Below are 24668 nucleotides of genomic sequence, written 5' to 3' on the forward strand. Positions count from 1 at the left end.
TGATCCAGATCACATACAGTTGTTCATATGATTGTGGCTCTAATATTATTGTAAATAATAGCTGTTCTATACAAGGGTAAATATTTCACAACACATCTCCCAAGTCTCAGTTCACTTCACAGTTTCCTGAATTCTATCACTGTAGCGATTAACTCTATTTGCTCACATACTACACCTATTTACTATCCTTTACTCTCACCTTACCTCAAAATCTAACCACCCACAACCTCACTGCTTTCTAGATCCAAATCACAAGCCTTCCCTCCCCAATAAGGGACTTATCTTTGGTCCATCCTCTCTTAAAAGTGGCAAGTTGGGTTTTTGATGCCTTTTAGTGCTTCTGCTGTTTTTTTGTTTCACCTCTTTCACACTGGTAAGACATTTCCCTTTGAGGACTTTTTTCATTGGGGGAATAAACAAAGTCACTGAAGTTTATCCCTGAAGTTTTTAACATTTCAATCATTTTAAAAATGATTGAGGAACCCAACAATAAAGAGCTCTCTATACATGTGGGGACCCCAAAAACTAAAATTATCTTCTGAAGGGAGGGCCCCTTGTAGTACAGGCTTCCCCTGTTAGGTGAGTATTCTAGGAATCCATCTGTATCAGTGTACCAGCTGGTGTTGTGAGAGGCTGCATTCGGCTTCAGTGATTTTTTTAAAGGTTTTATTTATTTATCTTTAGAGGGGAGGGGAAGGAGAGAGGGAAAGAAATATCAATATATGATTGCCTATCATGCGTCCCCTGATGGGAACTGGCCTGCAACCCGGGCATGTGCCCTGACTGGGAATTGATCCGCAATCGTGTGGTTTGCAGGCCAGTGCTCAATCCACTGAACTACACCAGCCAGGGCAGCTTCAGTGATTTTTTTTGTTGAAGACTCAATCAATGCATTTGCCCATTTCATGATTTATCAGCACATGTGCCCGCCCCTGCACTACATGTTCAGCAGTTTTTAACCAAAAACAGCATGACCTTTGTGTTTCACCCACCATATTCACCAGATCTCATCCCAAGTGACTTTTTTTATTCCCCCAATGAAAAAAGTCCTCAAAGGGAAATGTCTTACCAGTGTGAAAGAGGTGAAACAAAAAAACAGCAGAAGCACTAAAAGGCATCAAAATCAACAAGTTCAAAAACTATTTTGAGCAGTGGAAAACAATATCTCAATAGGTGTAGTCTATCAAATGGAGAATACTTTGAAGATGACCAAAGTTTAAACATGTAAAAATACACAATTTTTTATAAATAAATTCCAGGAGTTTTGGGGTCTCCCCTTGTATATTTACTAAAACAGAGTAATTTTTAAGTTATATATTAAAAAATATGCCCTGGCTGGTATTGCTCAGTGGACTGAGTGCTGGCTTACAAACCAAAGGGTTGCCAGTTCAATTCCCAGTCATGGCACATCCCTGGGTTTCAGTCCAGGTCCCCAGCAGAGGGTACATAAGAGGCAACCACACACTGATTGATATTTCTTTTTCTCTCTTTCTCCTTCCCTTCCAGTCTCTATAAAAATAAATAAATAAAATATTTTTTAAAATAAAAGTAAAAAGTAAATGACCCCTGGCCTGTGTGGCTCAGTTGGTTGGAGTGTCACCCTGTACACCAAAAGGTTGCAGGTTTGATCCCCAATCTAGGCATGTGTGAGAAGCAACCAATCCATGTTTCTCTCCCACATTGATGTCTGTGTGTCTGTCTTTCTCTCTCCCCCGCTCTTCTTCTCTCTCTAAAAACCAATAATTATATATATATATATATATATATATATATATATATATATATATAGTTAAAAAGATAAATTAAGCCTAGGTTGGTGTGGCTCAGTGGATTGAGCACCAGACTGTAAACCAAAGGATCCCAGTTCAATTCCCAGTCAGGGCACATGTCTGGGTTTTAGGCCAGGTCTCCAGTAGGGGCACGAGAGTCAACCACACATTGATGTTTCTCTCCCTCTCTTCCCCTGTCTAAAAACAAATAAATAAAATCTTTAAAAAAATAAACTAAAAATTCTCCCTATGTATGAAAATTTCAAGATAATCTTTAATTGTTCATGGGTCAAAGGCAACAATGGTTCTCAACCAGGGATGATCGGTCCCTTTGGGAATACAACATCTGGAGTCATTTTTGTTTGTCACAAGTAGAGGATTGCTAGTGGCATCTAGTGGTTAAAGGGCAGGGACGCTGCTTAACAATGGCCTACAATGCAAAGGAAAACACCCACAACAAAGAATTAACCAGCTCTAAATGTCAATAGTACAGAGGTTGAAAAACCCCACTCTAGCACCTAGAGTTTCTCTAGCCTATGTTCAATGCCAGTCATACAGAATAATGTTCACAGCATTTCTGCAACAGTTGAAAACAACTCAAATGTCAATCTCCAGGAGAATCAATATATATATATCAGAATATACCCACCCAATTAAATATTATATAGCAATGAAAATTAACAAACCAAGGCTGTTCTCAACTATATGGATAAACCTCAGAAAGTCTTGGAATATTCAAAGTAAATGTTCATTTTTACAAATCTAAAATATACAATTTAACTGCTCTTTAAGAATAAGTGCATATAAAATAAATCTATTTTTTAAAGAAAGGGAAAACTGAGCACAGAAATGAGGACAAGGTTGTCAAGGGAAAGCAAATGAGATAGAAGAGAATTACATAGTTATGTCTGGGTAAATTCATAGAACTAAACCACATCTTTTGCATTCCTCGAGCATTACATAAAACCTTTTCTAAATGATGAACCAAGTGATATATTCCTGAAAATACCTTTAAAATTGAAATATAATTTAAGTGGTGCACCCAGAGAAGACTGATTGGATGTGAATGCCAAGAAGGAATTTATCTGCAGAGATGGACTCCCCATGATCAACAAAGGGCCCAAATTTTAGGAATAACAGGAGTCTAGCAGCCATTTGCTGACAGGAGTTGCTCGAGTGATCTGTGTAGCAGGAAGAACTGCAGATTGAACGACTGTAGACTGTGTGAACTGACCACTGCAGGAAAGCCCCAATTTCACCCTTCTACAAAAGCACTGAGGCCGGCCCCATGCGATCTGAACTACACAGTTTAGAATGAAAAATTTGGAAACTTCATTGCCTGAAATTGGGAGCTTAGGTGGGAATTTTCTCTATAAAAGATGGCCCTTTTGTACTGGTGGAACACAATTTAAGTTGTGACCTGAATCTGTGTCTCCAAGGCAGCAGCCACTTTTGCTTAAATAAGTGCTTTTTAATCTTTATTGGAGTCTAAATTAATTTTGGCTTACAAAATTAAACCAAGAATTTTTTAACTGCTATGCTAAAGCCATTCTGTAATATCAAGCAAGCATTCCTAGTTTTTAATTGAGGCAATTCCTTATTTTGTGTATTCAATGTATCAAAAGCAAGACAAGCCTACATGCCAATGAACAACCCAACATTAGGCTTTAAGTTGTTTTTAATTCTATTTTGTGGCATTATTTTAATTGAAAAATCTATGATTGGGCTATATATTTGTATTCAAACACTTAGTTTGCTTAGGTCTCTTCCTTTTATTCTTACAACTAGAAATATCTATAAATTTACAGATTCAATGAACAATCAAATGTAGGTCTTTAACTAACTTAAATAATCATCAACTACAAAACAACTTTAACTTCCAGCCAAGATGGAGGCACAGGTGGAAACACCATGCCTCCTCACACGACCAAATTTAAAGACAATTAAGTTTTAGTAACAAAAATGCAACCAAAACACAGAAAATTGAACTATATGGAAGTCTGACAGCAAGGAACCATTGATCCAGACCAGTAAGAGGGGTGGAGTCGGTGGCTGGCAGAGCGGGGTCCCACAGGAAAAAAGAGCCGCAGGACCGACCCAGGTATGCAGGCAGCAGTTGGCAGATCCCAGGGGTGGGGTGGCAACGGGCAGACCCAGTGAGAGTGCAAGGTGGCTGGCTGACTGCGGTCACACATTCGAGTGCAGACAAACCAGGCAGAGGAACGAGACAGACCTTGCAATCCAGGGCCCCAGCGCCAGGAATTAAAGCCTAAAAGCACCAACTGGAAAAACTTTTGGGGTCAAGGTGCCAGGAGAAGCTCCCAGGCTCACAGAGAGTTTGTTGGAGAGACCCACAGGGTCCTGGAGGGTACACAAGCCCACACATTTGGGAACGAGCACCAGAAAACCCCAATTTGCTTGCGGGAAGCAGCAGAGGGGACCAAAATTTGAGAGAGAGCAGAACAAACGCCATTGCCCCTCTCTGATCCCTCCTCCACATACAGTGTCACAACCCAGCGACTGGATTGCCCCTCCCTGGTGAACACTTAAGGTTCTGCCCTCATACGTAACAGGCGCAAACAGACCAAAACATTATGGCTCAAGAACACTTCAAAGCCCCAGAGCCAATAATTCTAAGCGACCATGAGATAGCCAACCTTTCATATGCACAGTTCAAAACACTGGTGATCAGGATGCTCACAGAACTGGTTGATTTTAGTCACAAATTAGAGGAACAAATGAAGGCTAAACTAATTGAAATGAAGAGAAATGCACAGGAAACCAATAGTGATGGAAAGGAAACTGGGACTCAAATCAAGGGAGTGGGCCAGAAGGAAGAAAAAATGACCAAACAGAAAAGAATGAAGAAACAACAATTCAAAAAAAAATGAGGAGAGGCTTAGGAACCTCCAGGACATCTTTAAACTTTCCAACATCCAAATTATAGGGGTACCAGAAGGGGAAGAGGAACAGCCACGAGTGGAAAACTTATTTGAACAAATAATAAAGGAAAACTTCCTCAATCTGGCAAAGGAAACAGACTTCCAGAAAGTCCAGGAAGCCCAGAGAGTCCCAAAGAAGTTGAACCCAAAGGGGAACACACAAAGGCACATCATTATTGTGGCACACCCAAGATAAAGACAAAGAGAAAATTCTAAAAGCACCCAGAGGAAAGGAGACAGTCACCTGCAAAGGAGTTCCCATCAGACTGTCAGCTGATTTCTTAAAAGAGACCTTACAGGCAAGAAGGGGCTGGAAAGAAGTATTCAAAGTCATGAAAGGCAAGGACCTACATCCAAGATAACTCTATCAAGCAAAGCTATCATTTAGAATGGTAGGGCAATTAAAAATGCTTCCCAGATAAGGTCAAGTTAAAGGAGTTCATCATCACCAAGCTCTTATTATATGAAATGTTAAAGGGACTTATCTAAGAAAAGAAGATTATCAAAAATACAAACAGTAAAATGACAACAAATTCACAACTATCAACAACTGAACCTAAAAAATAGAAATAAGCTAAGCAAACAACTAGAACAGGAATAGAATCACCGAATAGATCACATGGACGGTTTTCAGTGGGGATGGAGAGGGAAGAAAATGGGGGAAAAGGTACAGGGAATAAGAATCATAATGGGTATATACAAAATAGACAGGGGGAGGTTAAAAACAGTATAAAAAATGGAGAAGCCAAAGAACTTATATGTAGGACCCATGGAAATGAACTAGGGGGCTGGTGGGGTAATGGAGGTGGAGGGCATGCAGGGTGGAGGGGAATAAAGGGAGGAAATTGGACAACTGTAATAGCATAATCAATAAAATATATTTTTTAAAAATAAATATATTAACATAGGCATAATGTCAACTTAGAGACAAAAGGCTTGTATTTGTTATACTGACTTTTACATTATTTATGCATGCAGATAAGCTTCACATATGCATAATTTATGCATGCAGATAAATTAAAGGAATATAGCCCTTAGGCATACATTTTATATGTTGTATAAATAGTAAAGAAAAACTGTTTTTCAGTTTTAAAAAATTACGAAGACTGTAAAAATCATTTTAATACAAAATTAACACTGTAACTAATTAGGAAAGATACTTATGAAAGAATTACAGAAAAATTCTGAACAGTATTCCATACATATTTGGTTTAAAATTTTAATTCTCAAGTTCTGGCCTAGACAGAGGCATAGGTAGAAACCCTTTGCTTCCTCACACAACCAAAAGGAGAATAAACAACCAATCTAAAATCAATGAACAACCAGAAGTGCCAGAAAATCAAACATGGAGCTCCGACAACCAAGGAATTAAAGAAACAGTCAACCAGACCAATCAGACCAGAAAGACAGATGGATGGAGAGAACCCAAGGCAAGGTCTCAGACTGTGGGGTACAGCTGGCTGAAGGGGAAACAGACTCAGAGCTCACAGTGGACTATGGGGAGGTGAGGGGTGCGGTTGCCGTGTTGGCAGAAACTCCCAGTCTCACACAAGAGTTCATTAAAAAGCGTGGCTAGAGCCGAGCAGCAAGCCACACCTTTCCCTCTCTGGCCCCTCCCCCACAGACAGCACTGCAGCACAGCAAAGAGGGTTGCCCTGCCCAGGTGAATACCTAAGGCCCCACCACCTTACAACTTAACAGGTGTGCCAAGACAAAGAAATAAAGTCCAAATGAAAGAACAGAGCAAAACTCCAGAAAGAGAACTAAGTAATGAGGAGATAGCCAACCTATCTGATGGAGAGTTTAAAGCCCTGGTAATCAAAATGCTCACAGAACTGATTGAGCTTAGTTGAATAATGAAAGATACCCAAAGTGAAATAAATCAAAATATTCAGGGAACCAAGAGTGACAGGAAGGAAACCAGGACTCAAATCAACAACTTGGAACAAAAGAAAGAAAGAAACATCCAACGAATGAATAAACATTCATTCAACAGAATGAAAAAACAAGAATTCAGAAAAATGAGGAGAGGCTTGGGAACCTCTGGAACAACTTGAAATGTTCCAATATCCAAATTATAGGGGTGCCAGAAGTAGAAGAATAACAGCAAGAAATTGAAAACTTATTTGAACAAATAATGAAGGGAAAGTTCTCCAGTCTGGCAAGGGAAATAGATGTCCAGGAAGCCCAGAGAGTCCCAAAGAAGTTGGACCCAAAGAGGAACGCACCAAGGCACATCATCATTAAATTATCCAAGATTAAATATAAAAACAGAATCTTACAAGCAGTAAGGAGAAAGGAGAGAGTTATCTACAAAGGAGTGCCCACAAGACAATCTTGCAGACAAGAAGGGGCTGGAGGGAAGTATTTAAAGTCATGAAAGGCAAGGACCTATATCCAAGATTAGTCTATACAGCAAGGCTTTCATTTAGGATGGAAGGGCAGATAAAGTGCTTCCCAGATAAGGTCAATTAAAGGAGTTCATCATCACCAAGCCACTATTATATGAAATGTTAAAGGGATTTGTCTACGAAATTGAAGATCAAAAACTATGAACAGTAAAATGACAACAAACTCACAACTGTCAACAAATGAACCTAAAAAAGGAAAAACAATGAAAACAAAAACTAAGCAAACAACTAGAACAGGAATAGAATCAGAGAAATGGAATTCACATAGAGGATTTTCAGTGGGGAGGGGGAGGGGAGAGAATGGGGGCAAAAAGGTACAGGGAAGAAGAAGCATAATTGGTAGGCATAAAATAGATGGGAAGAGGTCAAAAATGGTATAGAGAATTCAAAGAAGTTATATGTACAACCCATGGACATGAACGAAGGAGGGGAAATGCTGGAGGGTAAGGGGCGTACAGGGTGGAGGGGGGATAAAGGAGGAAAAATTGGGAAAACTGTAATAGCATAATCAATAAAATATACTTATAATTTAATTATCCATTAATTCCAATTTTTAGGAAAATCACACAGGAATTTAGGTCCAAAGAAGACCCAAAAAATGCAACCAATGCCAACTAATAATTCTAAATGGATAAAAAAATTATTGGTCTCCTATGACTATGAATATACAAATGCAATTCACTTTCTCAACTCTTATTTTGAAGTAGAATTTGTAAGGACACACAAAACAATCAAAGAAAGCAATCCCAGCCCTGGCTGGTGTGGCTCAATGGATTGAGCACCAAACTGCAAGGGTCGCCTAGTCCAGGGCACATGACTAGGTTGCAGGCCAGGTCCTTAGTACGGGGCACAGGAGAGGCAACCACACATTGATGTTTCTCTCCCTCTTTCTACCCTCCCCTCTCTCTAAAAAATTTAATTAAATATCTTTTAAAAGAAGAAGAGAAAGCAATTTCAACAGTTGCCAAAACTTGTACTCAACATGACTGTGAGGTACAACTAAAAGCTTGCTGGACTTGGACCGTCTCCTTCAGGAGGCCTGGAAAGGAAGAAACATTTCCTGGCACCAGGAAAACCTGAGTCTCCGAGCTCCCCATGCCCTGACCCACCTCACCTGCTGAGGCTTCTGGCCTACCAAGCCACAAGTGGCACATCACATGCCCCTGCCTCCTGCAGGCATGTGCCACAGCAGCCTCTGGTAGATTTCTAACTTCCAACTTCGGGATTGCACCACCTGCACACCCAGGAGTTCCCTGGCACCACAGGTGGAACAGCTGATGCTCTCCAGCAAGATAACATCTGACCTTATCTAAACTATTTAGGGCTACCAGTAAATTATACACTTTTAGTTTCAAGTATGAAAAACAAGGCCCCAAATTTGAAATATTTTGAAACATTTAAATGCAATTTAGTATGCAAAATTTGAAATTATTCCTAAAGACTCACAATCTGTTGGAAAACAACAGACACAACAATATGCTGGTCCTTGCTTGTTCCATTATTATTGAATGAATGCAAGGAATACTATTTTAAAGAATTATGACAATTTGCACAATTTTGATAACTGCCTGTCCAAAAGATCAATTTGAGGGAAACAGATTTGCTATATTTTCATCCTATATGCAATGTTGGGCATGGTACCTTGCACAGGTATTTGCTGATAATTTACTCTTTTTTAATTTTATTTTATTCCTGTTCATTTTATTACAGTTGTCCCAATTTTTCACTACTCCATCCCATGCCATCCCCCACTCCCACAGTCCATCTCCTCCTGTTGTCTGTGTCCATGGGTCACTCATATAATTTATTCCCTTTAATCTTGATACCAATACAGGGCTTCCTTGTCATGCAAACAAATCTAAAAGTATTTTCAATATCTACAAGATGAGTTTAATTTTCCTCAAAGTCTCAAATATTTAACCAAATTATAATAAACACAAATGTAATCATTATACAAACACAAAGGGAAATCATAATGTTACCCAATGCTTCCCACTGATTCTAAAATATGGGTAAAATAAATACAAGACCAAATTCTCGCTAATGTCCACAAAAATAAGCTATCTAGGCCATGTTTTGTTTGCTCCATAATTTTTCTTTGTTGTTAATAGCAAATAAATGCCTCCTCCACTTACCCCATATGTTTCTCCATTTACCTGGTCTTTTGAGGGGAAGGCCCAGTCCCTTTGCAAACTCCTTCAATAGTGTGATAAGAGAGCTATCCTCAGGAACACAATTTGAATACCAACCTCTTATTAAAAGAAAACTTTTTTTCAAAAAGCCTTGCATTTGCTTGGTTCTTTACTGCTTTTTAACATACAGTATTTTGCTGTCCTTTTTTATTTATTTACTGATTTTAGAGAAAGAGAGGAAGGCAGGGGAGGAGACAGATAAAAATGGATTTGTCATTCCTCTTATTTATGCATTCATTGGTTGTTTCTTATATGTTAGACCCCTGACCAGGGATCTAACCCAAAACCTTGGCATATGGGGACAACACTCTAACCAACTGAACTACCCATCCGGGGTTTCATTTTCATCTTTAAATGTTTTATGAGATTAGCAGATGATGATTTTTACCATTTCAGAGATAATGAAACTAAGGCACAGAAACAGAAATGACTTTTTTAGGAGTCATACAGCAAGTAGTACAATGAACTGATTACATGGTTATCTTCCTCCAGACTCAGGTCCCAAATATAACTTACCTCTTTGCTAGGCTCTCCAGCTACCACCAAAAAAAAAAAAATCGAGCCCACTAAATTTAAAAGAAATCTGCAACACCAAGCCCAGATGGTTTCGCAGAATTATATTTCATTTTTTTCAATTATAATTGCGCTTTTATTAATATCAAAGTCTATCAGTCTGAGAAGATGGCAGGTTAAAGCCATAACATCCACCTTCTACACTCGATTTTTAAGAAACAAAATCCAATGTTATTTAAGCTGTTCCTGAGCACAAGAAAAAAAAAGCAAGCCTTTAAATCCTTTAAGAAGCAAACCTACAAGAGCATTTGAAATCTTGTTCCCTGGCATATGTCCTCAGTTTGGCTCAAATATACTCACAAAAATTTAAAAAGAAGAAAGCAGCAGCAGCAGCAGCAGCAGCAAGCCGAAAATAGGTTAACAGCAGAATTTGGCAAATGACCTAAGAAAACTGCAAAACAATTCTCATTTAAGAACAATGATTAAAATTCCTATTAAAATGGAGCAAACAAAATCCAAACGCACATAAAATATTAAACCATAATCAAAAGGTTATTCCAGGAATGCAAGAATGTTCAATATTAGTACACTTGGTATATGATTGTGTGTGTGTGTGTATGTGTGTGTGTGTGGTTAAGTATATGAACACATACACATAAATGTGTATATCTGAAGTTACACATATTCTCTAGTTCTACTCACTAAGCAACATCCCCATATCAATAACACCTAGGTATTGCCTTTAAATATTTGGGGTTGGGAACATTCAAAATGAGCCTAAATATCTCTCTGCACCCAAAAGGGAATGCTCATAGAATGATGGGACATGTCAAAAAGATATAAAATCCCACTTGAAAAGCTTCCATAGGCCAAACCTATCACAATTTAAGCACCAATATAAATATTCAATAACATTAACAGGTTGTACTCACTGAATAAAACAGAAACCATAAATCCAAATTAATAAAAATAAATGAATTAAAATCTTGACAAGGAACAAGATATTTACAGTTTTCCCAAAACAAACAGTAACTTTACAGCAGAGAAACAAAGAAGACTCATCTTAACAAAGCAATCAAAATGAACATTACCAGAAATAAAAAATAAAATTGTTTGCCACCTGATAAGATGTAACTAAAAGCCTGATAAAATGTAATTAAAAGAATACAGCATAATCTGTGATATTCCTGCCAATGATGCCTCAAGAATCTAATTACAAGGAAATATCAGAAAAACAAAAATTACGGGAGAATCTGTAAAATAACAGGCATGTTATTGTCACAGGTGGCAACATTATGAAAATCAAAGACAGCCCCAATCAGGTAGCTCAGATTGTTGAGTGTCCTCCAGATACACTAAGGTTGCAGGTTTAATCCAAGGTCAGAGCACATACAAGAATCAACCAAAGAATGCCTAAGTAGAATAACAAATCAATGTCTCTCTTCCTACCTCTAACAAATCAATAAATTTTTTTTTAAATCAGCCCTGGCTGCTGTGACTCGCTGGATTGAGCTCCAGCCTGGGAATCAAAGTGTTGCCAGTTTGATTTCCAATCAGGGCATATGCCTGGGTTGCAGGCAAGGTCCCCATTAGGGGGCACACAAGAGGCAACCGAACATTGATGTTTCTCTTCCTCTCTTTCCTCTCTGCCCACTTCCCTAAAAATAAATAAATAAAATCTTTAAAAAGAAAATCAAAGACAGAATAAGGACTATTTGAAACTGAAGGATGTTTCCTGAAAACAAGAAAATGCATGCATCTTTCAGACTGGGTACTTTTGCAAATAACAAATGATGAAATGCAAAGAGTGTAAAGACTAGATCACTGTTAACTTCTTGATTTTGATGGATATACTGTGGTTATGCAGGAAACTGTCTTTGTAGGAAATACACAACAAAGTATTAAGGAGTAATGGGAAAGAAGGAAAATTTTTCAAGGAAATAAAAGTTGTGTGTACTATAATGCAACTTTCTAAAACTTTGATACAGTCCCAAAGTAAAAAAGAAAATTATTTAAAAAATAAATTATTATTAATAAAAGAATAAATTCAAGAAATGTGTAAAATCTGTGAAAAGATATTTTTAAATTGTTCTTTAGAAGGATGTAAGACAAGTGAAATCACATACCATATTTTGGGGAAAAAATTCAACATCTTAAAGATACTTCTCCATATGATATTTTTTGTAAGTTTATTCTCAATAAAATAATAGGTTTTTAGAACTTGGAATTTTGATTCTAAAGTTAAGTATAATGAGAAAAAATAAACAACAGCCCAGAAAGTCCTGAAAACATGTTATAAAACTACAAATAAAATATTAAGGTCATGGGCCCTGGCTGGTGTAGCTCAGTGGACTGAGCGCAGGTCTATGAACCAAAGGATCACGGTTTGATTCCCAGTCAGGGCACATGCCTAGTTGCAGGCCAGTTCCCAGCAGGGGACACACAAGAAGCAACCATACATTGATATTTCTTTCCCTCTCTCCTTCCCTTCCCCTCTAAAGATAAATAAATAAAATCTTTTTTAAAAAATATTAAGGTAATGGTACACAAATAGATCACTAGAATAAAATCAACTTAAATGACTTTTGATATTACACTGGTTAAGTAAATTATTGCATACACAAACAATGTAACACTATATTCATTTTTTAAAGAAACTTTTTAAAAATTTTTATTTCCTTTTTTTTTGGAGGGAGAGGGGAAGGGAGGGATAAAGAGAGAGACAGAAACAGTGACAGACTGCCTCTTGTATACACCCCAACCAGGGATGTAACCTTGGCATGTGCCCTGACTGGGACTCAAACCAGCAAGCAACCTTTCATTTTGCAGCACACTGCCCAACCAACTGAGCCACAAGAGTCAGGACCTGTGCACTCACTTTAAAAAGACAGAGCTCTATATGTACTCATATTTTAAAAATCACATCCGAGTTATACTATCAAACTTTTTAAATTCAGAACAGTAAGTATAGATACTATTGTTTATGTAAAAAATGTATATATGTACATATATGCTTATATAGGATATCTTATATAGAATATATAGAATATCTCTGGAAATCCCTAAAAGAAATAGTTTTCACAGTGGTTGACCAAAAGGAGAAAACTGGCTATCCGGTGGCCAAAGGTGAGAATGTGTACTTTTTACCCATTTATACCTGCTGAATTTTATACCTTGTAGGATACCTTGTATTGTGTATTTAAAATAATAAAACATGTATTTAACATACATTTATCTAAATAAATTTTTAAATTTTTAAATAAGCAAATAAAATTATCAGAAAGAATGAGAAATGAATTTACCTATCCCAGAGCCAGATGCTTTGTGCTAATGAAAGCTGCCTGAATGTTGTAGACAGAGTTCTCAGCAAATTGCCCAAATTTCAGGCAAAGGTTCCTTTTGAAATTAAACACGTATTTTTTAAATGGGTGAAATGAGCTACCTGCAAAAAAAAATAAAGAAATGCCTATTCCATCAGTCTTCCCCTCCTAGGGATACCTGTGACTTTTCTAAGTATCTGATAAACTCCCCAAACAGAAGAGAAACAAGACTGACGTTCAACCAGAGACAAAGATATGTCCTCAGGACTGGAATTTAAACAAATGTCTGGTGAAAAAAATGAGTTAGAAGATGGAATAGAGAGCAAAAATGAAGGAATGTGTATCAATCTTTAACCTTGTTCTTGCTGAACAGGAGAAAATGTGTCTGCAGGAAGAATGATCTGATGAGCAGATGGGAGTACTCTTGAGAGGCAGAGAAGTCCAGCACGTGAACAATACCCTGTTCAGATTATTCCTCAACCCTATACCCATTTCCATCTGTGGGGACCTCTCTGTCACCGAGCAATGTGTGATTCCTCCTGTGCTTTTCCATGGACCAAGACATTCTAGAAAGAGCCCTAAAGAGCAACACATATCCTTTGGAATTGAGTTCTGGTTCTTTTTGTGAGTTTGATTAGGGAGGAACACTGTGGACATAAGTCCTCCAATGCCTGACATACTCGGGATCAAGTGGAAAAGTTAATATCTGAACTTCGTTCATATCTGAACCTGCAATGCTGGAAATAAAAACAGTACTACGTAGTCCCCTAAAAAGTGTTGTCACTCATGCACATGCACAGGCGTACAACCTAAAAGGTCCTATGTGTCTGGCCAACTATTCTCACTTTAACAATTCCCTCTAATTAAAGTTTTCCCATTCCATTGTGACTGGGGTGGCTCAGTGGATTCAATGCTGGCTTGCTAAATAACCAAAAGGTCACAGGCTCGATCCCCAGTCAGAGCTCATTGCCTGGGTTGCAGGCCAGGTTCCCGATGGGGGGTGCATGAGAGGCAACCACACATCGATGTTCCTCTCCCTGTCTCTCCTTCCCTTCTCCTCTCTCTTGAAGTTTTCCCATTCCTTCTTTAATAAGTAGTATATCCACATCTAGAAAACCTATTTGGTATGGCTATGAAATATATTTTCAAATATTTAATTTAGTCTACTAGGCATGAATGTTAGAAAACTAAATTTCAAACATAGGTATGGGAAAATTCACTGAGGATTACACAGTTAAACTATTACTGTATGTTTCTTTCCATTTCATTTCTAATTCTCACTATGTAGATATTTCCAAATTTAACAGAAAGAAGATATCATCTATATATTCCCTACTTCATCCAAAACCCTCTCCATCCCTTCAACTCATGCTATACAGCTGGATTAAATAAGGAATATTAGAACTTTCCAAAATGTTGAGCTATGGGCAACCATAAGTGAACATTCATTATCAACATGCTTGAGTAAGGCAGGAAGAAATGAAATCCTATTTCAGCAAAAAAAGATGAAAAACAAAGCTTGGTAAGCTTCAATAACTTAGAAAAGAGAAACAATCAGCCTAGGAGCAGAAACAAGGATCATCATGCAGTGGAAGATTATAAATTATGAATAATCTGTGATCCCACCTGGAGAGAGGTCTCCAAAATACAGCCACTAGAAACCTGGGTTCTAGCCACCATTTTAATAAAGGCGTTATTTTATCTATTTGCAAATACATGTTAATATACAAGAAATTTGTTTTTTCAAACTGAGCCTTTCTGATTATAAATGCAATAATGTTCATTCTCAAAAAAATTTAATAGAGGAAAATTAAAATCACCAGTAATCCCACCATCATTTCCAGTGTATATTTTCTAAACATAGACACATTTAAATACATTTAAACACAACTGAAATCATACAATGTATGCAATTTTTATACATTGCTTTTTTCATTAAACATAGGTTTGAACTTGTCTAATTTTTTAAACATTCTTCCAAGTTCTGAATCTCACAGCATAGTAATAAGTTAAAATAGATACTTGGGTTATTTCTAATAGTTAGCTAGCAAAATAGTTTATAAGATATTAATATTTCATGATGAAACCAAACAGCACCAATTCTGTTAAGTGATCAAATGAGAACCACAGCTCTAGGGATCAGCTCTAGTGATCCACTGAACTGTGACATCCTTACCCAGCCAGGCTCCTTAATTCACACATTCACAAACACTTACCAGTTTGCCTTGATCCTCTTGTCTTCATTTTAGGAATTTTCTTTGGTTTGTAGCAAATTGAAAAACAAAACTAATGAAAGGGCAGCCTTCAATTTCACTGACTGACCACTCATCAGTTATCAGTTGGGTGAAAAAGTACCTGGAAGACCTAAGGGAGAGTCAGATTTAGACTTTTCTAAACCTGACCTTAACCAACCCTCCTCTGAGATCAGGCAGAACAAAGTCTTTCTTTTAATGGGGAAGGTGGTGGTATTTACAGGTATACTTGCATTTTCCATCAGAAAAGACTGAGAAATAGCAATTGTGTTTCAAAGAAGGAGGAGGGGCTAATAGAAATGAAGCATTTTCCTTATATTGCCTTGGAGCTGTGCTGTGCAAACTGCAGTCTACAGTCTTACCCTATATTTTTATATGTAAAACAGAACAAAACAGAAAGTACAAGAGTATGGCACAGTTAGCAAAGTATGTTTTGTGAAACTGTTGTTTCAGTTGTATATTTGTACACATGTTGGGTCAGAATAGGTTAAATATATTTCCTACCATGTGGCTCTAATTTTAATTTCCTTAATTTTTTCATATATGTAAAAACATTAATTTTTACAACAAATGCTTTTTGAGCAGCTACAGTGCAGTGCTGACGAGACAATGGTGTGCTGGTGTGATATAAGTAAATAAAAATAGTACTTGATCCCTACCCTTGTAGAATTCTTACATTTAGGAACAAACAATCAAATAATCACATACATATAGATTATAAAGTGCTACGTGTTATGGAAGGAAAAGTTTAGGAAATTAGGATAATCATTAAAGGAAGCTGATTTAAATTGAGGAAGAGGATTCTCGGAGGAAGTACATTCAAGCAGAGACCAGAAAGCTGTACAGAAAGGAAGAAAGGAGGAGGAAAAGTCTGCCTGGCAGCAAACAGCACTTTCAGCAAGGGCCTCCACAGCTTGGAAAAGAAAAGCCAATGGGGCAGAGAGAAAAAGTAGACCACCTAGAAAAGGCTGGGGGCGGGTGAGAGAAGCAAGCATGGGAAATATCCTCAGGGCAATGAGAAAGATCTGATTTGCATTTTAAAAGCTCACTGAGTAGAACAGAGATAAGAAGGAGGCTGAAGTAAATACTGAGATATTGCCAGATGGATACTAACAGACTGATCTGAAACATATTTAGGAAGCAGCAGTGACAAAATTTGGTAACAGTTCAGGTTTGAGGGCTAAGGAACCATGGGGTATCTGGGATAACTCCCCATTTCCCCAGCGGGCAATGAAATGGGATGAGAAGCATGAGAAACCTCAGAGAAGCAGAGCTGAAAGATGGATTTCAGCTTACTGCAGTTAAAATGTGTAGATGCCAAACTATTTAAATGGAACTGGATGGAGATATAGAAAAAGGAAGTCATCTCCAAAAGGGTTTGATAACACATTATTCTGCTCCTTAAATATTTGCCCACAGAATAATACAAACCCAGAAGAATCTAGAATAAATTTTAAAGATTCTATAGAGCAGCAGTTCCTAAATACCAAAGTAGCTGAAGCCAGTGTATCTGAAAATATGAAGTAACAGCCTATCTAAACATTAACACTCAATATAATCCTCTTTCATGAAATGATAGGGAATCACTTTGTTTACTATGCATACTGCTCTATGCTCTACCTCTAAAATTTGAAGAAATGTACCCACTACTAGACATAACAAACCACTTAGCAAAAATAAGACAAGCAGTGCATATAACAAACAACTGTGCAAGGAAAAACTCTGCAGTACTAAAAGCATACAAATATACTAGTAAGGATGTTTCTCAGGGTGAAAAAGGGAAATGGGTTAATTAACAAATACTTAGTTCTCAAACTTTAATAGTATCAGATGCTAGATTCTGTTCCTTTAGAGTCAGCTCAATTTCAACAGCAGAAATTCCATCCCTAGGCAACCAATGGTAAGTATCCTCCCCATTCTTTAAAAGACCCTAGATATGAGAGAGAATCAAAATATAATAAAAGCTTTACAATGAAAGAACCAGAACAGAAACAGAGTCATACCGATAACATTTTTTAAAGATTTTATTTGTTTGTTTTTAGAGAAAGGAGAAGGAAAGGTGAAAGAGAAGGAGAGAAACATCAATGTGTGTTTGCTTCTTGTGCATCCCCTACCGGGGACCTGGTCCACAATCCAGGCACATGGTCTGACTGGAGACCCTTTGGTTTGCAGGCCAGGACTGAATCCACTGAACTACACCAGCCAGGGCTATGTAACATTTTGAGGGTTGCCAGATAGGAGGGGGCTGGAAGGATGTGCAAAGAAACTGAAAAGCTTAAGAAGTATAAATTGGTTGTTATAGAATAGCCATGGAGAAGTACGAGTAGAGCATAGGAAATACAATCAATAATAGTCTAATAACTATGTATGGATACTTAATCTTGCAACCAGATGGGTGCAAGATTTATCAGAATGATCACTTACTAAGTTTTGTAACGTCTAATCACTGGGATATACACCTGAAACTAATATAATAATGTATGTGTATGTCAACTGTAATTTAAAAAAATAACAATTTTTTTAAAAGCTGTGCATTGAAGCTATAGTAAAATCTCATCTAGGTTATTAAAACAAAACAGGTTAGGAAAAATTACAAAATGAAAACAGCAATTACTAACAATTTTTCTTTTTCCTATAAATTCTCCTATTTCCAGATTCTCTAACAACATGAATTTTCATTAAGTTTCTTCTCTGTTCACAAAGGTCATACTGATAGACAAGATAAAATTGTGACAATGCACATATGCACAAAAGAGACAAACTGTCCATAATTCCATCACCCAGAAATAACTAATAACCACTTTCAATATTTTGTGTGGATTCCTTTCAGTGCATATATGGGAAGTGGAGAGCAAATTACTAATGATGTAATTATTTAACACTGTGAAGACTACAGAATGCTGCTATCGCAAGTATACAGGACTGAAGAAAGACTACTGGAGGAAATGACAACTGAGCTGAGCCCTCTGAAGGATGAGATGAAATTAACCAAATAAGCAGGTACAGGTAGGAGTGGCAGTCTAAGAAGAGGGAATGATAATGGAAGCAAAGTACCAAGCCCAACCCAACCAAGGAACCAAAGAAAAAAGATGAGTTTGCCAGAAAGCAAAGAATTGGCTGGCCATACTAATAGAGCTAGCTGAGAGTTAGGACTTGATCCTCAGAGAAAGAATAATGGCAGGCCAAGAAGGAGAAGCACAGTTGGTATACTCCTTACGGGGACTATTCCCAGTGCTTAGGTGGGCCTAATCCTTGCTCCTGCAAGTGCAGACTTAGATTATAAAAATCTTCTCCAAAAGGGCAGGGAGAGTTAAGGGCAAAGGGGAATCTTTGAAGAGTTAATGGAAGTAAAAAGACAATAATTCAATATTTTAAATGTATATGTTAGTATCCACAAAACATTCTAGACTGGTGAAGATTAAGATACAGTGACTTTAACTATCGAACAACTCACAAGAAATTCCTATTAGAAATGATGGTGGTGCCCTGGCCAGTGTGGCTCAGTTGGTGTCCCATGCAACAAAAAGTTGGGGTTCAACTCCCAGTCAGGACACATGCCTAGGCTGCATGTTCAAACCCTGGTTGGGGAGCTTATGGGAGGCAACCAATTGATGTTTCTCTCTCTTTCTCTCCCTCTCTCTCACTCTCTCTCCTTTCCTCTGTCTCTAAAATCAATAAACATATTTTTTAATTTTTTAAAATAAATGGGAGTGATAAGAAGAGCATTAGATACGATATTCCTAATTCATAAAAGAAAATATATTTCAAAAGACTGAAAGTCCTACAGTAGACTGAGTTTGATGACAGTATGGAATATACCTGTTTTATCACCATGTCCCTAATTAAACTTGAAAAATAATATAAAGGGAATAATCATTAAATGTAGACAAACTACTAACAGAAAGAGATGATCTTAATGACATCTAGACAAGAAAAACACAGCACTACCTGCAGAACAAAGCCCCACACAGATGAACTACAGAAGTACGCTTGGTATTGGGGCAGGAAAGGGTCATTTGACCACTCAAAGGCCTTGAGAGAGTATCCCTCAAGACTAACAATTCCCTCCTTGCTCATTCATTCAGGAGGGAGGGAATGTTTAACCCAGAAATCCCACCACTAAATATACAAGGTCTGTCCAGAAAAAGTCCAGCCATTGTTAAAATATTAAGAATGGTTTGCGCTACATTGATGTAACCTGGCAGCCAAGGAGAGTGGACTGGAATATGCATTTATGAACAATGACAACTTCACCATATGAGTCAGTGGAGGTGGTAGATGCCATTGAGAGAGTGTGTGTACTGTTGTGGCTCTGGCATTCAAAATACATGAATAAAGCAATGAATCAAATTTTGTGATAAGCTTAAACATTCTTCTGCAGAAACTATTCAGATGATTCAGAACGCGGCAGCTATGGGCAGCTAACTGGTTACTGGCAGCTTTATTATGACAAGGCAGAGTTTTTTGGCCAAACATCAAATCACCCAGGTGACTCAGCCCCCCTACAGCCCAGATGTGGTGCCCTGTGACTTCTGGCTTTACCTCAAACTAAAATCACCTTTGAAAAAAAAGAGATTTCAGACCTTTGATGAGATTCAGGGAAATACAGCAGGACAGCTGTTGGCAATTCAGAGATCTGTATCAGGTCCCAAGGTGCCTACTTTGAATGGGACTGAGGCATCGTTGTCCTAAGTTCAAAGTTTCTTGTATCTTATGTCTTCCCCAATGTCTCTATTTTTCATATTATATGACTGGATACCTTCTGGACAGACCTCACATACCCAAGAGTAAAGAAAACATACCCAAACAAAAACTAGTTCATGAATGTTCATAGCAGCATTATTCATAATAGTCAAAAAGTAGAAACAAGCTAAATGCCCATCAAGTAATGATTAAATAAACAAAATGTGATGTAGTTACAGAATGGGCTATTACTCAACCATTAAAAAAATGAAATACTATGTGACAACATAGATGAACCTTGACAACATTATGTTAAGTGAAAGAATCCAGTCACAAAACACCACATATTATATGACTTCATGTATATAAAAGGTCCAGAATAAGCAAATCTATTGAGAGAAAACAGGTTAGCAGTTGCCTAAGGCTAGAGGATAAGGAAATTGGAGAGAAATAGACAAAACTGCTAATGGGAACAGGGTTTCTTTTCCAAGTGATAAAAATATTCTAAAATTGATTGTGGTGACGGTTGCAAATACCATTAAATTGCATACTTTAAAAAGGTGGATTGTAGCTCTGGCTGGTGTAGCTCAGTGGATTGAGTGTGGGCCTGCAAACCAAAGGGTCACCAGTTCCATTCCCAGTCCAGGGCACATATGCCTGGATTGTGGACCAGGTGGCCAGTGGGGGGGGGGGGGGGTACATGGGAGGCAACCACACACTGATGTTTGTCTCCCTCTCTTTCTCCTTCCCTTCTCCTCCAAAAATAAATAAATCTTTTAAAAAAAGATTTATTGTACATTGTACAATATTGTACATTTATTGTACATCTTTTAAAAAGATGAATTGTACATTGATGTTTCTCTTCTTTTTTCTCTCTCCCTTCCCCTTCACTAAAAATAAAATCTTAAAAAATAAATAAATAGGAAGATTATATGGCATGTAATTGTTTCTTTTTTTAAAGATTTTATTTATTTATCTTTAGAGAGGAAGGGAAGGAGAGAAGGAGAGAAATATCAATGTATGGTTGCCTCTCATGAGTCCCCTGTTTGGGAACTGGCCTGCAACCCAGGCATGTGCCCTGACTGGGAATCGAACCGCGATACTCTGGTTCACAGGCCCATGCTCAATCCACTGAGCTACACCAGCCAGGGCATATAATTGTTTCTTACTAAAGCTATTATTTAAAAAGAGGACATTTTAAGCACCTCAGACTCTATGGTAAACTGCTGGAAATACAATAAAGAAAAAACACACCCAGAACCTGTTTTCAGGTTCTAATATTGTATGTAGTAAGGAAGACCCAGTCAAAGGCAATTACAAAACAATAGAAAAAGGAAAGAGACTGTACCCCAGGAGCACCTAACCTAGCCCTGGGTGATATAGAAGCTGTCCAGAGGAAAACTCACTATAGCATATTTTCATCCTTATATGGAAATTTAAATCTTAACATTTTTTTAAAAATTAAGTACCCGCCCTAGCTGGTATGTCTCAGTAGACTGAGTGCCAGCCTACAAACTGAAAGGTTGCTGGTTCCATTCCCAGTCAAGGTACTTGCCAGGATTGCAGGCCAGATCCCCAATAGGGGGCAGGGATGTGCCTGAGACACCCTTCCCTCTCTTCCTGCCTTCCCCACTCTCTAAAAATAAATTTTTTTAAAAATCTTTAAAAAGTTAAGTACCAGTTCAACTTATTAAAACCTTCATTTTCATAAAATAGGAATGGAATGCTTTTTAAAAGCATTTGTGTGTGTGCAATGCTTAAAATGTATATTTTTAACTTCAAAAAAGCAACCAATTGAAGTCTGTTGATGTGAAACACATCTCCAATTTAAATTGCACTGTTATTACCAAGTTCATTGGGATGCTGTAAACATTATGTACAAACTTTTCATAACACCTTAAACTGGGGAAAAGGGCCTAAAAATCCTAACCCCCCACGTAATACATTGCAAAGCAAAGCGTAGGGGAGCCCTAGCCATGTCATAGCTCAGTTGGTTCCAGCGTCATCCCTATATTCCAAGGTTTCTGGTTCCATCCCAGGCCAGGGCACATTCAAGAATTAACTAATGAATGCATAAATAAGTGGAACAAGGAACCCGAAGTTAAAAATAAAAAAAATAAAACAACTGGTTTTTTTCTCCCTACTCCTCCCCTTTCCACTCCCCTTTTTCCCCCTCCCCCCTCCCTCCCGCCTTCCCTCTCTCTGAAATCAATAAAATAAAACACACCGGGGGGATGGGGATGGGAGGGGACTGACTAGGTAGGAGAACTGGAGTAATCATCTTAAAGGAGACCCAAATGCTCCAAAATAAAAATGGCCCTTTAAGAATTAAAGCCACTTGGTAGGGGGCGGTTAGGGAATGGAGGTAATAGAAAAAAGGAAATAGGGCTCACGGACACGGACAAGTGTGGTGATTGCAGGGGGAGGAGGGGAGGAGGTCAAATGGTAATGGAAAAAATATAATTAACGTTTTTTAAAGAATTATTTTTAAAACAGAAAGCCACTAATTTTCAAGCACAACGTTTCCAAATTACGATAGTAACCATTGCCATAGAAACAGCGAAGTCGACTTTCCCGAAGTTAAAAATAAAAAATATTGCAAAATTAAGTGGATTAAACAGGGCAAAGTTTGATCCGAAACTAGGTGGACAGAGGCTACCAGAAACTTTCACCGAAGTAAGGGTGGACCAACTGCAACTTCAAACCTACATTTCCGAAGCAGTGCTTCAAAAATCACCCTGCGTGGTAATCTACCAAGTGCTAAAAAAAAGTTTACCCTCCCTTCTCTTGGAGGAGGAACCAGACAAAACCCCTCCCAAGCATCGCCCACAACGAAAGCCAGCCGCTGCAGACGTGCACTGTGCAGCTCTGGGGGAGACTGCCTCCGAGTTCACCCGGAAAGCATCCGAATCAAGCCCTGCAGGTTTTATTGGCTGAGCCCCGAGGAAAAACCCAAGCTCGAGCCCAGAGCCCCAGCCAGCCTGGCCTGACTCCCTCCCTCCACATCCGCACCCCACGCCACCTCCCGTGCCTAACATTCCACGCGACCCGATTCAACTCCTATTTATTAAGCATCCACTGTCCACACCGCATCGTGGTTTCGGGCAATGCAGAAATGGCCCCATGCGGGAAAAACCAAAAGGACAAACACGAAGGCTACCTGCGACCGGGTGTTCTGAAGAGAAGCCCTCACCCTCACCCTCACCCTGCGGTGGTAACAGTCCCAGTGAAGAAGCACTCCCGAGGGACTCAGCAGGCCCTGCTTCCCCGAGTCCGCCACAGACCCAGACGGCAGGGGAAAGGAAAGGAGTCAGCGTCTCTGGACCACCCGCGCGCTCGTCTGACCCAAAGAGCGCGACCCCGACTCCGGCCCCTAAGAGAACGAGCAGAGCGGCATCGAACCCCGTGAGAACCGGAGCAGTCTGTCGCTGGCTCCCGTCTCCCTCCCCTGAGACCTTGGCCGGCGTTCTCTCCCCAGCCTGACAGTCACTGCGGCCGCGGACCGATAGTCTCAAGTCTGGCGTCTCCACTCTCCCGGACGCCGGCAACCCCTGCTGCCCCGCGCGGAGTGGGGCAGTGCCGAGAAGACCGACCGGGCCTCCCCCCACCACCCCCGCAGACCGGACTCCCGAAAAGCGGTTACCTGGCGCAAGGGTGGGGCGAGGACCAGGCCCTGAGGAGGAAAAGGAAAAGGAAGACAGTAGCCTCGGGACCACAGAGATTTAAGAAATTTGGGAGACTTGTTCCGCACTGGGTGACAGCTGCTCGCTGCGCACGCGCATCCGGCTCCAGACGCCGATCCCTCCGCCGCTCCTCACCCTCCCGTGGAGGGGATGGGAAGCAGCCGAGAAGGTGCGCGCACAATGCTTGCCGGATCCCCCTGCTCGAGGGCGCGCGCGCCGTCACGTGACCGCTGGGCTCAGTGCTTAGTGGGTCACGTGAACCTCTAAACAGCTTAAAGGTGCCTAACACCTTCTCACTTTGCGCTTAATCTTCTGCGGTGTGCTTAGCCTAGGTTCGCTAACGCATATCTTGTTCTCTTGTACTTTTTCCCAGAAGGGAGAGACACTTGAGCAGAGGAAGGAACAGGTGCACAGAACCTTGCCCGGAAGTGCCGACCGTGTACCCGCAGCGCTGGACAGGATGGAGTCCACGCGCCACACGTCCTCCTGGGCTCGACGCCGGCCTAGGGCGCCCTCCGGCGCGCGGACGTCTAAGTAGCGTTGCCATAGGAGGGGCCTCGGAATGCCCAGTCGATTTTAGCTTGGACGTCTGGGTTCGCTCCTGGGCAGCAGTGACAGCGACTTACAGCCAGGGCTTCTGAGGCTCTTAACAACAATGGGAATTGAAGGGTGGTTGAAGGGTGTCCACCTTCTAACCTTTTAACAATTAACTCAAGCAGGAGGCCGTGTTATTGGCCTTGTGTAGTGATACCTTAGTATTTCAGGCACCTAATACGAAGTAGGTCCTGCCCTTAGCAGATGTGCACTTGACCTGGGGAAGCCTGAGAGTAGCCCCAATAGGAATCCGGAGCAGGAGTCTCCAAAAAGCTAGAGATGACAGCAGTTTAACCTGAATTGTACTAG

The 24668-nt window shown here is 39.4% G+C and overlaps 1 protein-coding gene across 3 annotated transcripts in view; it reads right to left on the reverse strand.

Annotated features, from left to right (window-relative positions):
• The window catches only part of KDM4C (lysine demethylase 4C), a 404720-nt gene extending 380755 nt beyond the window's left edge, over window positions 1-23965 (reverse strand). For 2 of the 3 annotated variants that reach the window (XM_037061395.1, XM_037061394.1), the window contains exon 1: window positions 23726-23963. The gene's annotated coding sequence lies outside the window, so the exon portion shown is untranslated. Of the gene's footprint in view, window positions 1-23725 lie in introns of all 3 variants that reach the window. The other variant, XM_037061396.1, reaches the window with a different exon arrangement.
• Between the last annotated feature and the right edge of the window lie 703 nt (window positions 23966-24668).

This window comes from Sturnira hondurensis, unplaced genomic scaffold (genome assembly GCF_014824575.4).
Source record: "Sturnira hondurensis isolate 20B ecotype Veracruz unplaced genomic scaffold, ASM1482457v3 Scaffold0013378, whole genome shotgun sequence".
Taxonomy (NCBI): domain Eukaryota; kingdom Metazoa; phylum Chordata; class Mammalia; order Chiroptera; family Phyllostomidae; genus Sturnira; species Sturnira hondurensis.